General features: G+C 32.7%; 2 protein-coding genes across 2 annotated transcripts in view; both read left to right on the forward strand.

The window, feature by feature from the left end:
• Positions 1–13,821, forward strand: part of LOC106137529 (uncharacterized) — a 125,566-nt gene that overhangs the window by 17,864 nt on the left and 93,881 nt on the right. The window lies entirely within an intron of this gene.
• The window catches only part of LOC106135332 (uncharacterized), a 37,488-nt gene continuing 31,816 nt past the window's right edge, over positions 8,150–13,821 (forward strand). Inside the window, exon 1 of the mRNA XM_060945613.1 lies at positions 8,150–8,287. The gene's annotated coding sequence lies outside the window, so the exon portion shown is untranslated. The remainder of the gene's footprint in view (positions 8,288–13,821) is intronic.

A 13,821-nucleotide genomic window follows, 5' to 3' on the forward strand; every position in this document is an offset into this window, starting at 1 on the left:
AAAGTACCCTAAACCGCCGAGCTTGCATAAAGAGAGTTATTAATGTGGATGAAGCAAAGGTAGTATGCAGAGATCGTGGCAAGTGGAAAGAGGTAGTCTCTGCCTACCCCTCCGGGAAAGAGGCGTGATTTTATGTATGTATGTATCTGTTAGCATTTAAACTAATGTACATATCTCAGAAAAAAAACATTGGTACATGGCCAAGATATGATTTGAAACTGTGCCTTAACGTGCATAACTAACGCATTTGAGCTGAACACCTTAACCATTCTCTGGATCTCTCGATATGGAAAAATCTATATATAATAATCTATATATGTATATGGAAAAATTAGCAATTTAACTACTGACTCCCAAAAGATCCAAAGGGAACATTCTAGATTGACGGCGATAGAATTAAGCAATTCATCTTAATTCCCTGATTGGCGTTTACCGCAAGGAGTTTATACTGTGACACTTTAAAGACCACATAGGGTCGGATTAAGGTCTACCATATTAACTAGAGTAGAAGATTGGTCCATTGGAAATTGGACTTTTTATATTGATTGAATATGTTATGTTATGCCGTGTAGTTTATGGCAATTAATTAATACCATTTGTTTTTAAGATGTAAGTGAGAAATCAAGAAATTTAAGCTAGTGTTAATAATATTACAATAAGTGATTATTACCTATTACGTGAAATAACTTCTGCCTTCGCACCATGGCGCAATTTTAACGAGTATCGCGCGAAATAGTATCGCTGTTTCGCTTTTTTATTATGTCGTGAAACGCGACAGCGATAGTTTTACGCGCGTTAAAAACGGCGTCGCCCGTATGATGCCTCGGGGGTTGGATCACAGTTATAAGCGGAGTAAAAAATATATTAGCTTGACCTGAGTAATAATAATAGGTAGATAAATTGAATAGGTACATACTTAAAGTTGAAAAAAATATTTTATGACTTCGGCAGCCGAGTCTAAACCATGAGAGATCTATCAAAGACAGAGCGGGAACACTCCGTGATGTTAAATATTGTAATATATTTCTCTTTTGTTTACCAAACGTACAAACAAAAGTTTATAAAATGTTAAGACAACGTAATACATGAAAAGTGTCTGTTTTCTGAATGCCAAGTGCGTTCTGCCATTAAGCAAACATTCCCGCCTGGAGTAGGATCTTTATCAACTCCTTATAAAGTGACAAATTCCATATTTCATCTCATTCTGTCTTGAATATAGGAGAAAAGGTCGGGTGCTTTCGAAATCTTCAAAGAATTGTCAGCTAGGCTTAAAGAGTCTACTCGTGACCAAAATGCTGGTTTGTGCTTTGCCCAAAAAATAAGTGTTGCAATTCAAAGTGGCAATGTGGCCAGCAATTTGGGCTCGCTATCAGATTTTGAAGATCGTTTGACCTATTCGTAGTCATGTAATGTCTACGAATAAGTCAAACGATCTATATTAACGATAATGACATTAGTTTAATTTGATTTATAATTAGTTATATTTATAGTTTTTTTTTTCATTGTATCAGTATAAATATACTCGTATTACATCAACAAAACACTTGAGAAAAACTTGAATGAACTTTTTCGAAGGCACATAAGTTTAAATGTATTCACTTTTTCTTTAAGCAGCAGTATTATATTCGGAAAATATAAAGGATGGTTTAAAACAACTTTACTTAAAAGATAAAGGTGTTGTAATTTCTGGTATGACAAGTTGTATGCCCACGAGATAACGAAGGATATTATTCCTCACTACTTTTTACAATAAATAATTCTGAAGGTAATTTAAACCTTATTTTTCAAAATACACATGTTTAAATAAATGCTAGAAGCATTACCTACCAGTCAATTAATGGGTCTGCCAGAGAAGTACAAAATGGTTAATTAAACAGAAAAACAAATTTTAAGTTGTGAACTATACTTCAAATTATACTGTTGAAATGCAATTAATAAATAAAGTACTTCAACTAAAACAAAATAGATGGATACCTATTCGAAAATAACTTTGTATTCGTAACAAGAAACTTTGTGAATGCACACTTCACATTTTGTGGACATAACGAGATTGTGTGGGGTCCACAATCGTATTATTGATACTGTTAGTTTCGAGTCGGGATGTTTCTTTGTTTGGCACTTTCAAATAGAAGTTTTACATACATATATTCTGGAGGGGTAGACAGAGACTACATCTTTCTACTTTCTATGATTGCAGTATTTTGTTTTCTTATTCTCTCTCTTATCTTTGATTCTTCCTCACTTTCTGGAGAGGAAGGGATTAGGTAATTTAGATTTTTACACGATGTCACTCTCATCTGACCTCCGGAACCTTTTCACAGAAACCTTAGTCTGTCCTATCTATATCCCGGGATTAAGAAAAGAAGAAAGAAATAATTTTCAATATCACAATAGAATTACAAGCAGTCATTCAGAACTCAATTCTATCATTAAGCCAAGCAGCTGAACGTGGCAATCCAATCTTTTCGGGACTGTGGGCTCTGTCTACTCCGCGAGAGATATATACATGATTGTGTATTTGTATATATGATCTACAAACGTGAAGAAAACAAAAAACGGTCGCAAATAAATGCGAAGGGTAAGTTGTAACGGTATTTGCGATGGAGTTAATAAAGCGGGAAACATTGAAGATAAACTCTGCAGAGAATTGCCAACAAACAGGTCTAGCAATCAGGTAAAGTAAGGTCTCGGAACTTTCGCTGTTTGTCAATAGATTGTGTAAACGTTTCGCGAACACGGAGGTAACAATAATCAATATGTTTTATGGGTAACACGCGCCCGTAAACATTTTCGTTATTATTTTTAAAGACGACGAACATACCTAAGTAGTCTTTGAAAAAATCCTAGTTCCATCATTAAGCCTCATCATAATTAAATTAATTAATTATTTATATATATGTATTTATATTTATAGTCTTTTATAGATGTAAGGTAGGCTCTGTTTACCCCTCAAGTCTACTAGACAAGATATAAAATGATATCTAATATATGGGATCATTATATAAAATGTGAAAGCATAATTTTGCATAAAATAAAAGCAATTCAATTATCAGTTTTGGTTGGATATTTTATTTAGGCACTTTGTTATGACATTAATTTTTAATAAAGTTGTTTTTGACGTTCTCAAGGAAGGGCAAAGGCGTACTAGAACATCATAGTCGTGAATAAAATTCTTCAGTTATTAAGTGTCTGATTAACGTACGTACGTCGAGTCAAAAGAATGCTGCAAGTGCAAAAGCAGTTAGATTGGTAGAAATCCCAATTGGATTAAGTACGCCATTGTACACTTTTTTCAATTCCAGGAACTGTGTTGTTTCATATTTTTTTGTGCAGTGAAGTGTTTATAAACAATCAAACAAAATATCCTGAAAGTTGTAAACCAAAAATAAACGAGACTTTTCATTTTACACGAGCGAAGCTGCGGGCATAATCTAGTCTACTTATAAACTACTATCATGTCACATAAGACAGATAGTCCAATTCAGACGATCCTGTTAATTGCCTTCCGGGATAAAGTCCAATCAATCACTTATAAAAACAGGGACCTCTTTTTGTCAACCCTCGGAGATTGAGCTCTTATTGAATGCCCGATGAAGTCGTGACGGAAATACGTCACACTATTATAGGGTTGTCACTTAACAAAATATTACTTACTACGAGGAATTTCTGTCTTCTTCCTCTTAGCTTTAGTCACGGTTTCATCCTTACCCCTCTGAAGTCCGGGGTATGCCTTTGACCATGGATCCCAGATTGGGTGAGTCAGGTTTTTACACGAAGCGACTCTCATCTGACCTCTGAAACCTTTACAGGTAAACTTACTCGAATTGGATCCATGCTTACACATGATAAGAGCATTGTTAGTATCCAAACTAATGTGGATAATTTTTCTTCTTCTTCCACACATGCGCTTTGGAAGCGGTAGTAGCTATAATTCGATTTAAGTGATGTGACGGCAATAAGTGATGAAGAAAATAAATCTATTCAATTCTTTTCTATAGTCATCCCTATTATAATTCTGTGAGAGGTGATTAAGTTGGTCGTATTTTCTTTGGAGTTCGCCGGACCGCTATAAAATCAGAACCTTTTGGTAGTAAAAATTACGACCCTTGTATGTGTGCCCACCTTTCGCAGATGGTAACTTGATATAGGTTTATATGCTTGATCGAAGGAAACATGATGTTATTTTCGATGGAGTAAAAGTTTGCTTTCTTCTTTATGTTAATAGTCAGTTGTTTTATATTGAGTCGGTTTCTAAAAGATTCGTTTTCATATAGAAAAAAATATTAAAATATTTAAAAATATTTTTAAGTCATAAAGAAAAACGGCACTAAGGCAGTCTCTTTAATTTGTCTCTTTTAATTTGTATTTATAGTGCCGTGTGATTTCCGGCACTTTTGTATAGAACCACTCTATATATTTCCCATTGATGTCGTAAAAGGAGATTAAGGGATATTAAGCTTCCTCTTGTTGGTGAAGAGCTAGCAACCTGTCACGTTTTGAATCCCAATTCGTATGTAGGTATATATAAAATCACGCCTCTTTCCTGGATGGATAGGTAGAGGCTTCATCTTGTTTACTTGTATATTAACTAAGTTAACCTTTGTTTTTTCAATAATCCCCTCAACACGACGCAGCTTTTAATTTACTTGAAATCTTTATCTTTTATACTTATCGCCTTTAAAATATCAGTAAAATTATTATTATGTTAGTATCAGTATAAATTGTTTTAAACACATACATACGTATGTTTATTAAAATTTTCACACTCAATAAACAAGCAGGGTTTGACATGTAAGCACGTAAATATAATTACATAATTACATTAATAAAAACGTCCAATCACTGATTAAAGCATTAATCTGTTAATTCCAGTGGCAACACTGATTTCGCGTCTGAATTTAAATCTGCCAATTCCGATAATGTATGATTTCACACGCACGTCAAGTATTGGGGAGTTAACGTATTTGCTTACTTCACAGTTGGTATAAGCCTTTTAGCAGATAAAATAAGTTTGTAATATAATCCTTTTTATATTACAGTAATCTAAGCTTTCATGGCGGTCAGTTTATATTCTACCCGTGTACTATTTTTTTAACCGAGTTCAAAATAGGGATATAATGTTAGGGAATATCTCCGGCGTTTATTTTAAAATCTGTTTATTATTTTATGCCTGTAAGAGTTTTCATACTTTCTCATTGATGATTTTAGTAGAACTAGCTGTACCCATGGGATTTTTTCTCGAGTGAGTTTCGGCATAAAAAGTACACTATGTGTTATTCCAAATTATATTGAAACGATCATTCAACTCAAATGTATTTTGACAGTTTTATGATTATCACTTCATTGTTTATCGGTTTGTAAAATGTCCTTTGGAATTATAACGTTTATCTTCAAAAGGAGACACTTATTAAGTTATTAAAAGGCTTACTTTATATTTATTTTTCTATCCGCGTACAAAATTTTATTGAAATCCGTTAGAAGTGTGTGAGTGTAAAATGAGTAACAAACAGACATACATTCTTATTAAGTGAGTATTTTATCCCAATTAACTTCTGTCCTTAGATTGACTTATTTTGGTAAGTCACACAAATTACTCTCATGAAACCAAAGTTGCCATTTAATACTTTATTAAGTTTAGTAATAATTAATTACTTACCTTAATGCCAAAATGAACAAAGACAAAGTTAATTTGTTTTTGTAATCTCGGTGTTTTAATTAAAGTCTGTTGTGTAATATAATTAAAAATATTGGGAGGAAGAATATAAGAAATACTCATAAAGCCGGCTTTAATGAAAAAAATGTGTTTAAGATTTGTTTTTGTTTATGACATTTGCATGAAATTGCTGTAACTTTTATAAATAAATATATATAATTATAATGATCAAGTTTCCTGTCTAGGGACTGCTGGAAATAAGCAAAGTCAATGTACCATTGTTTCTTGTATATTATGAAGCTAAAATTTTTCTTGCTTGTGTAAGGTTGTAAATAAGTCGAATTATTTTGGTCTTGTTGGTATTTATTCAGGTCAGGAAAAACATGATGAGGAAACCCGACATATTTTGAGAACTGAATTTATAACCAATTCTAGTCATCAAGATAGATGTTGAAGGTTTCCCTCTAAATAATACTAAAATTTTCTACGTAATGTAGCTTTTTTTCTGACTTTTGATTAAAATTGGTCAAAATATAAAGTGATCAGCCTAATTAAAGTTTTTCTTATTAAGTACAAAGTGACTAGAAAATAGTGTCATTTCATACATCAATCAACATACTTAATGGACCAGGGGATCGTTAAGATCTGTGATAAACCAAGCTTCATAGGTCATTAATGGGGCTATTAAAATGGTTTATCTCACCTCGAAATCATTAAATTTGGTAACAAACATAGATAATTGTTATAATAGATAAGTTGTTTATTTTTAATATTAATATTTTCGGGAAATTTGTATTTAAGAAATTTTGCAGTTAATTTTTTAAAAAAGATTTGTATATCTTTTTTAAAAAATCTTAAATAATTTCATTTATCACCATCCTGGCCTATGAACGTACCCTATGACATCAAATCATATAACATTTCATTATAAAGCCATCCAGCTTTGACTATGAACGTGGAATTTTGTGAATTTATCTACACCGTCAGGTGTAAAGGCGCGCTTTATGTATGTAATAGGTCAAGAGTAAATCTCAACTGACGAGCTTGCATGAAGATATTGAACGTGAACAAAGCAGAAGAAGTATGCATGGTCGTGGCAGTTAGAAAGATATACCCCTAACTACCCTTTTTAAAAATAGTCGTGATATGGTTATTATAATAATTATTGATTTATATTATACTTTATTGTAAAAAGTACTAAGGCGACTAAGCGATAGGCTTATGTACTTGGGATTCCTCTTTTAGGTGTTGGGCTAGCAACCTGTGACTATTCAAATTTCAATTCTATCATTAAGCCAAGCAGCTGAGAGTGGTCTTTTAATCTTTTGATAAAAGTTGGCTCTGTCTGCCGTGCGTGGGATATGGACGTGATTATATGAAAATGAAAATCGTTTATTCACTGCAATATACAAAACAGCACAGCAGCTAATCAATATAAATGGTTTTAGGAACATCTAGTCTACGTTTACATACATATGTTTTTATGTTATGTTACAAAGTGGGTACTATATGTATGGTAGATTAGGCGGATTATATTAATAGTTCTTCTTGTCGTATCTACATACATTTTTGGTCATGTAACCAGCAAACTTGATGCTAATCTGAAAATTTGTGGGGCTGCTAATGCGTTTGTAATTTACGATACACAAGTTAGAGTATTGCTTTGAATTTCGCCATGAATTCGAGTAGAGTGAATCGTCTTTGTAATGGCTGCAAAATTTATCTTCTTTCCCTCTATAACCATTGTTTTTAGCTGCAAATAAAAATTAAAAAAAAACAAGAAATGTGATTAACCACAGGATGTTTTTAAATTCCAACCATTAGAAAGACTGCATCCTTGTATTAAAATGAAAAGGGACATATCGTATAGATGGTTTTATTATTATTAATTCTTCGATATAAATTACACAAATTGAGCTAGCCATCAAAAACGGACGAGATTTGTGAAATGGAGATACTAACTCAACGATTGTTGATAATATAAAAATTTTATGTAGTAGAATATCCCAACCACGCGAATTAGAAAATGTTCGTTTTAACTACGTGCACGTTTATCCGCAAATAAATAGATAACTATAGTTAAACAATACTAAGTAGGTTTCTAAACCTACTTAGTATTGTTTGGCAGGGCCTATTTATTTTTAAAAATTTCTGAAAGTGACATAAAATGGATAGCATAAAAACCACTTAAAATAATATCAAGGCCTTTATTCAAATTAATATCATATTCGATCTCACAACGCTATTCAAAAATAACCAGTCATTAAATCGATTTAAAGCATGTGTTCAATATCACACGAACGGTGCTCATAATCGTATTATTCATATACAGCAAGTCATGCAGCTTTGCGAAACGAGATCCTAATGTGAGAATTCACATTTAGCTTTTCATCCAATGCGATATTGGAGATGTAAAGTTGCCTTCGCCTCTGTATGTAGCTACTCTATGTTTTTCGTAGCTTCGTAGCACCGTAGGACCTCAGTCGTAGCCGATACGCCGTAGCGCATGCACGTACAACCTCGAGAGATTTTCGATTCAAATTTCCTCATATAAAAACTTGTATCGTGATTGACTTAGTGATTTTGTGTGTGTGACATTTTGTGGTTAGAAAAAGGATTCTTATTGTGATTAACGTAAGTATTTTACTTTTATAAAACTTGATAATTGTACGTTTGGGAAAAGTTTATCTTTTTAATACCTACTTTCATTTTCATTAATTTTATTTAATTATAAGTATTTATTTTAATTTGTATAATTGTACATTATGTCATAGTACGGGTTGTTAATGTACCTGATTAATAATAAGTATGAGTCATAAATGCAGCTTTCTGTGCATTTAAGACGGTAAGCTCTATATTTTAACTAAGGCTAAAATAATTTGACATATTCTATATTATTTGGGTCAAAAAATAAAACACCAAAACCGACATAAAATTATTGAATAAAAATATTCGGTTTCCTTAACACAACAAAGGAAATCCAGGCGGTGAAACAATACTTCTGTTTTAATATTAAATTACTACTTCAAGGAGCTATATTATTTAAGTTTATCAAAGAAGCGGCTTTTGAATCATTTATGTTGTAACGCTTCGCTACTTGCCTTTTATTTATTCACCTGTCTCGTTAGCTGTAATCAAATATTACAAGCGTTATTTAACACTGTAAACTATTTACACGTATTTTGCATATAGTGTTAAAGGAATTAAGATTTAATTATAGTGCTAGCACGTCATCTTAAAAAATGCCGCGGGGGGAAGTTAATGATCGGTCTTTTATGGAAAATATATACCTGTTATAAACGATTGGTTAACAATATAATATATCGTAGTCGGTGCCCGGTTTAAATGCGTGATGCGCATAAAGGCACAGGTTCGAATCCCGTTTCGATCATATACCAATAACTCTTTTCAAAAGTTACTTACATTAGTTTGAATACTAACCGATGCTCTTACGGTGAGGGAAAAACATCGTGAGGAAACCTTCACATCCAGGCTATTGGATGTGTTACCATTAATCCAATACAGCTTAGGTTTACCTGTAAAGGTTGCGGAGGTCAGATGGGAGTCGCTTCGTGTGAAAAACCTGACTCAACTAATCCAGGATCCATGGTCAAAGGCATACCCCGGGCTCCTCTCCAGAGTGGCGTTGATGCAACCGGGACTAAATCCAGGAGTCTTCCTCCTGGCTATACACGATAAACGATGGGTCAATAATGCATGCAAATATCTGCTTGCTAAATAGGGAGACCATAGATTACCTAAGTACCTATTATTATTATTATTATATATATTATGTATATATCTGCAATATATGCAAAGAAAAAGATATGAATAAGCAGCTATTCTATGCTCTGGTTTTAATGGTGCAGTCAATAAAAAATTCAGTCTTGAAAAGACTGAAAGACGATGTTCAGCTGTATGGGCTATGTGAGGGAATAGAGATTAAAATAGTGAAAATTTGCTAGCCCATCGCCTACAAGGAAATCCCAAGCTTATTATCCTTCTCCTTACGATATCTATGGGTATTATGTATCCAGATATTATGGATTAATTTGTATTCTAAACAAAATAAGACTTAAATAATAACTCGCCAATTAATCGTACAAAACAGAAAATAATATTTAATAAATAATACATAATCGTTTGAAAACCCAATACAAATTTATCAAGGCTAATTGACAGCGGGTTACAGTGATTGTTACATGAATCGATTTTGTTGAAAATAATTTGGGTATCAACTATTTTCGATACAGCCTTCGTTTTATTTCAGTGAATTTTACCAGTACACGTCGTCAAATGGAGACAGTTTATTTGTTTGTTTGTTACCACATCACAGTTATCTACCGAAATAATACATATTAAACTTGGGATACTTCATTTAAGCGAAAGGCTAGCATTCTGTAACTATTTGCATCTTAATTCCATCGTTAAGCCATACAGCTGAAAGTTGCCTTTCAGTCTTTTCAAGACATGACTCTGTCTACCCCGCAAGAGGTATAGACGCGAGTATATATTTGTATTTATAACTGAAAGAAAATGTGAAGCCAAAACAACAGAGCGTAGGAACTAAAATTTGGCATGTTTTGTCGTATTAATTGGATATTGTAAGAATGAAACTTAGGACATACCTAGCTAGTGTAAAAATACTATATTTTTAAATTGAATAATGGCATGATAATGCTGATCACTCTATTGCGTGACCGAAATAAGGTGCTGATATAGATATTATCATAAACTTATATTTTATAAAAATAGATGTACCTACCACAAAATGTATAAACATTAGAAATTGGAATTATATGTGAATTATGAGTTTTATTAAGCTTATCGGTTTCGAATACTCTTGACCTTACCTTTTGCTAGAACATCTCCGTACAATAACATTATTACTTTCAAAAACTTTCTATCTAAAGAACGACAATAATTTAACGCCTACAGGTCTCATTATTGCTCCGTAGTCCTTCAAAGTTCGGAACAATTGAATCTCGAATTCCATATAATACTTGAAAATAGCCGAGTTGGCAATTCAGTTGGAACAGAAACAATGCCTAGATCGTTAATAACTCTTTGGAATTGTAAACCATATAGTTAAGGTAGTCATCCAGTGCTGCGTACAGGTAAAAATGGCCTCTGTGGCGCAGCGGTAGTACGCTTGTCCGTGAAATCGGAGGTCCCGGGTTCGAATCCTGGCCAGGGTATGATGAGATAAGAAACTTTTTCTGATTGACCTAGGTCTTGGATGTTTATCTATCTAAGTATTTATTATAAAATATAGTATCGTTGAGTTAGTATCGCGTAACACAAGTCTCGAACTTACTTCGAGGCTTACTACTTTTTTTTAATCAATGCTATAAATTATATATGATGAATGAAGCATAGACTGACGAATCAAATATGCAATGGGAGGTGTAAATGTGGACGCTGGTGAGGGAAGGATTGGTCAGGTCGAGAGTACCCGAAACCATTGAGATTGCTTGAAGGGAGTTAATGTGACGAGAAAGATGTACTCTCTGCCTACCCCTACGAGAAAGACTCCTTCTTCTGATGACCCTGGGGAAATATCCCATAACACAAGTCTGGGATTTATTTGTGTGAGATTTTTATCATTGTTAAAAAAAATATATATAAGTTTAAATATATATCACTCAATTTTGATTTTATTTTATACTATTACCACGTGTAAAGAACTTAATATTAGTACTAGTAGTATAGCTTATGTTGCTATGGAACTACGGCCTAAGTTTTATTGCGATGTCTCAAAGTTCGTTCTATTGTTTGGAATGTCGCGTTATATTAATCTGAGGTTTCATTTATTACAATCATGTTAAGCCTTCATTTTTCTTGTTTGATTGCGAATAAGTGAAAAAAGTTTCTGATGCTCGATTTTCTTTGAAACAAAATCCTAAAAGTCATTTATATCGATGAGTACTCATAATTTTTATTTTCACATCTAAGAGTCCCTCTATCAATTTCAGTCAAAAATACTAAATGTACAAACAAAATATTTTTACTTTTTTATTATATGTATAAATACTACGCAACGTTAAACAGAACTCATACAATTTTCTATTCTTATCCAGTTATTTAAGAAGTTCTAGAAGTTTCTCTCAATTGTTTGTTTCACATCTGCAATTTTGAAATCTTCAACTTATTTTTACCGTAGCAGATACTTTTCCTGACAAATAAATGAAGAAGTATAGTCTAGAATATTGCGGAGATCTTATCCAGAGGTAATCTTTTCACAAAATGGCCAATCCCGCTTTATGCCAATACTTTAATATCAAAACAATTACTTGGAAATAAATCAATGTGTTATTCTCTAGGGCTCCATTCATTAATCTTACTGATAAAGGAGTAGAAAATGTAGATAAATTAAGGTATAGCACATATCTTTACTGAAATAAAAGTACAATACAAATTATCTTCATTGCCCATAAAAAAATACATATGCAGTAGAAACACACGTTATGAATATGTTGAGCAAAGCGGATTTATCGCTAAGCAATCTCATCCAGCCAACATTTGGGTAGGTAAGTAAAATCCTGGAACCGGGTGGGCAGTATACTTAACAGTACCTTAAGTACCAGTAAATAAAATCTTTGGTGAAAATAACTTACATATAAGCGCAACCTGTTTGCTTAAAATCTGCACGGGGAGAGAATCAAGTCGAACAATGCTTTTTCGTGCATCGAAACTTGCATGAATGTGTTATGAACCTATCCATAAGTCGCATTTTACGACATCCCTGGGAAAGATATGAAGTGGCCCTATTCTACAGGAATAAATTTTATTGAACCTTTTATATTGTAAAAATGTCAAATTACAAGGACGTCAATAAAATAAAGGTAAACATATGTATATTACAACCCACCCTTTAGAATTTCCAGTGTAAAGATGCCCAGAACGCTTGCCGCATTACTACGCTGGATAATATATACCTATATATTCTTTGAACAAAAACAATCCAGAGCGTAATTCCCCATTTCTTTTATTAATTCGGTACCCTATCTCCTTTATAAGAAACTTAGCGTCCGACTGTAAAGCTATAATAAATTTAACTTTGGAAGCGCTATAGTTTTGGATGTTGAACTTATTCAAACTTTCTGTTGAATTTGCTGCCTCACTCCGGTGTCGTTACCCAAAACTGAGTTATTTGACTTGCTAATCATGTCATGTATAAACTGGAATAAGCAGTTAATAATTCTCACTAAATGTTTTTGTTAGTGAATTATTAAGTTTTGTTTAATCCAGTAAGTATATTTTAATTCAAAATGGTTACCGCTTTTATCTAGAATTAGTGAAAATGTTTTGTTTAAAGTTTTATTTATAATCGACTCGTTTGAAGAATAGCTGACAATCGTGACTTTGTACGCACGAAGCAGTATTTCACTTAATCAGGTGTATTGGTTACAAAAATAAATAAAATAACTTTTGTTGTGTTGTTTTTGTCTCTCTGCCTACCCCTCCGGGAAAAAGGCGTGATTTAATGTATGTATGTAACTTTTGTACCATTAATGGTCTTACCACGTAGACATTTTTACACGTTGATAAGATAAGTAACAAAAATCTTTAGAAATCTTTTCCATAATTATTAATTTCTAATATTATTGGCCATTTAAACCCAACTATTGGTTGTCATCGTGCCACAAAAGAAGACTAAGGGAATAAGCGCAAGTTTCATCTGCCCGCGAAGCATAACACGCGCGACACCGGTTTTATCGCGCGAAATACTATCGCTGTATTAATATATCTGAATAATATAGCCATCCAGTTGAATGTGGCCTTTAAGAACACTCTTAATAGACTATATCTATCAACTAATAGTTTAAAAAAAACTAAAAAACTACGCTTTTATTGCTAATCAAACTAAAAAATAGAAAATAAAAATTAATGACAAAGGAATTCAGTAGTAGCAAGTCGAACAATCAGTTATAGTCAGTTGTAGTAGTAATTACCTCGGATTAAAATTATAACAAAATTAAATTTATAAACAAAACAATTTAAATCAGGCTAAAAAGGGTGGGGTGCCTGATGTAGTAAATATTAAAATCATTCTATTAGCATATATTTATGACAAGAGAGTTATGAAAATGAAGTAAAATGCACCCCACGCTTTTTACTCTGATTTAAATTGTTTTGTTTATAAATTTAATTTTGTTATAATTTTA

Source organism: Amyelois transitella, chromosome 8 (genome assembly GCF_032362555.1).
Source record: "Amyelois transitella isolate CPQ chromosome 8, ilAmyTran1.1, whole genome shotgun sequence".
Classification (NCBI taxonomy): Eukaryota; Metazoa; Arthropoda; class Insecta; order Lepidoptera; family Pyralidae; genus Amyelois; species Amyelois transitella.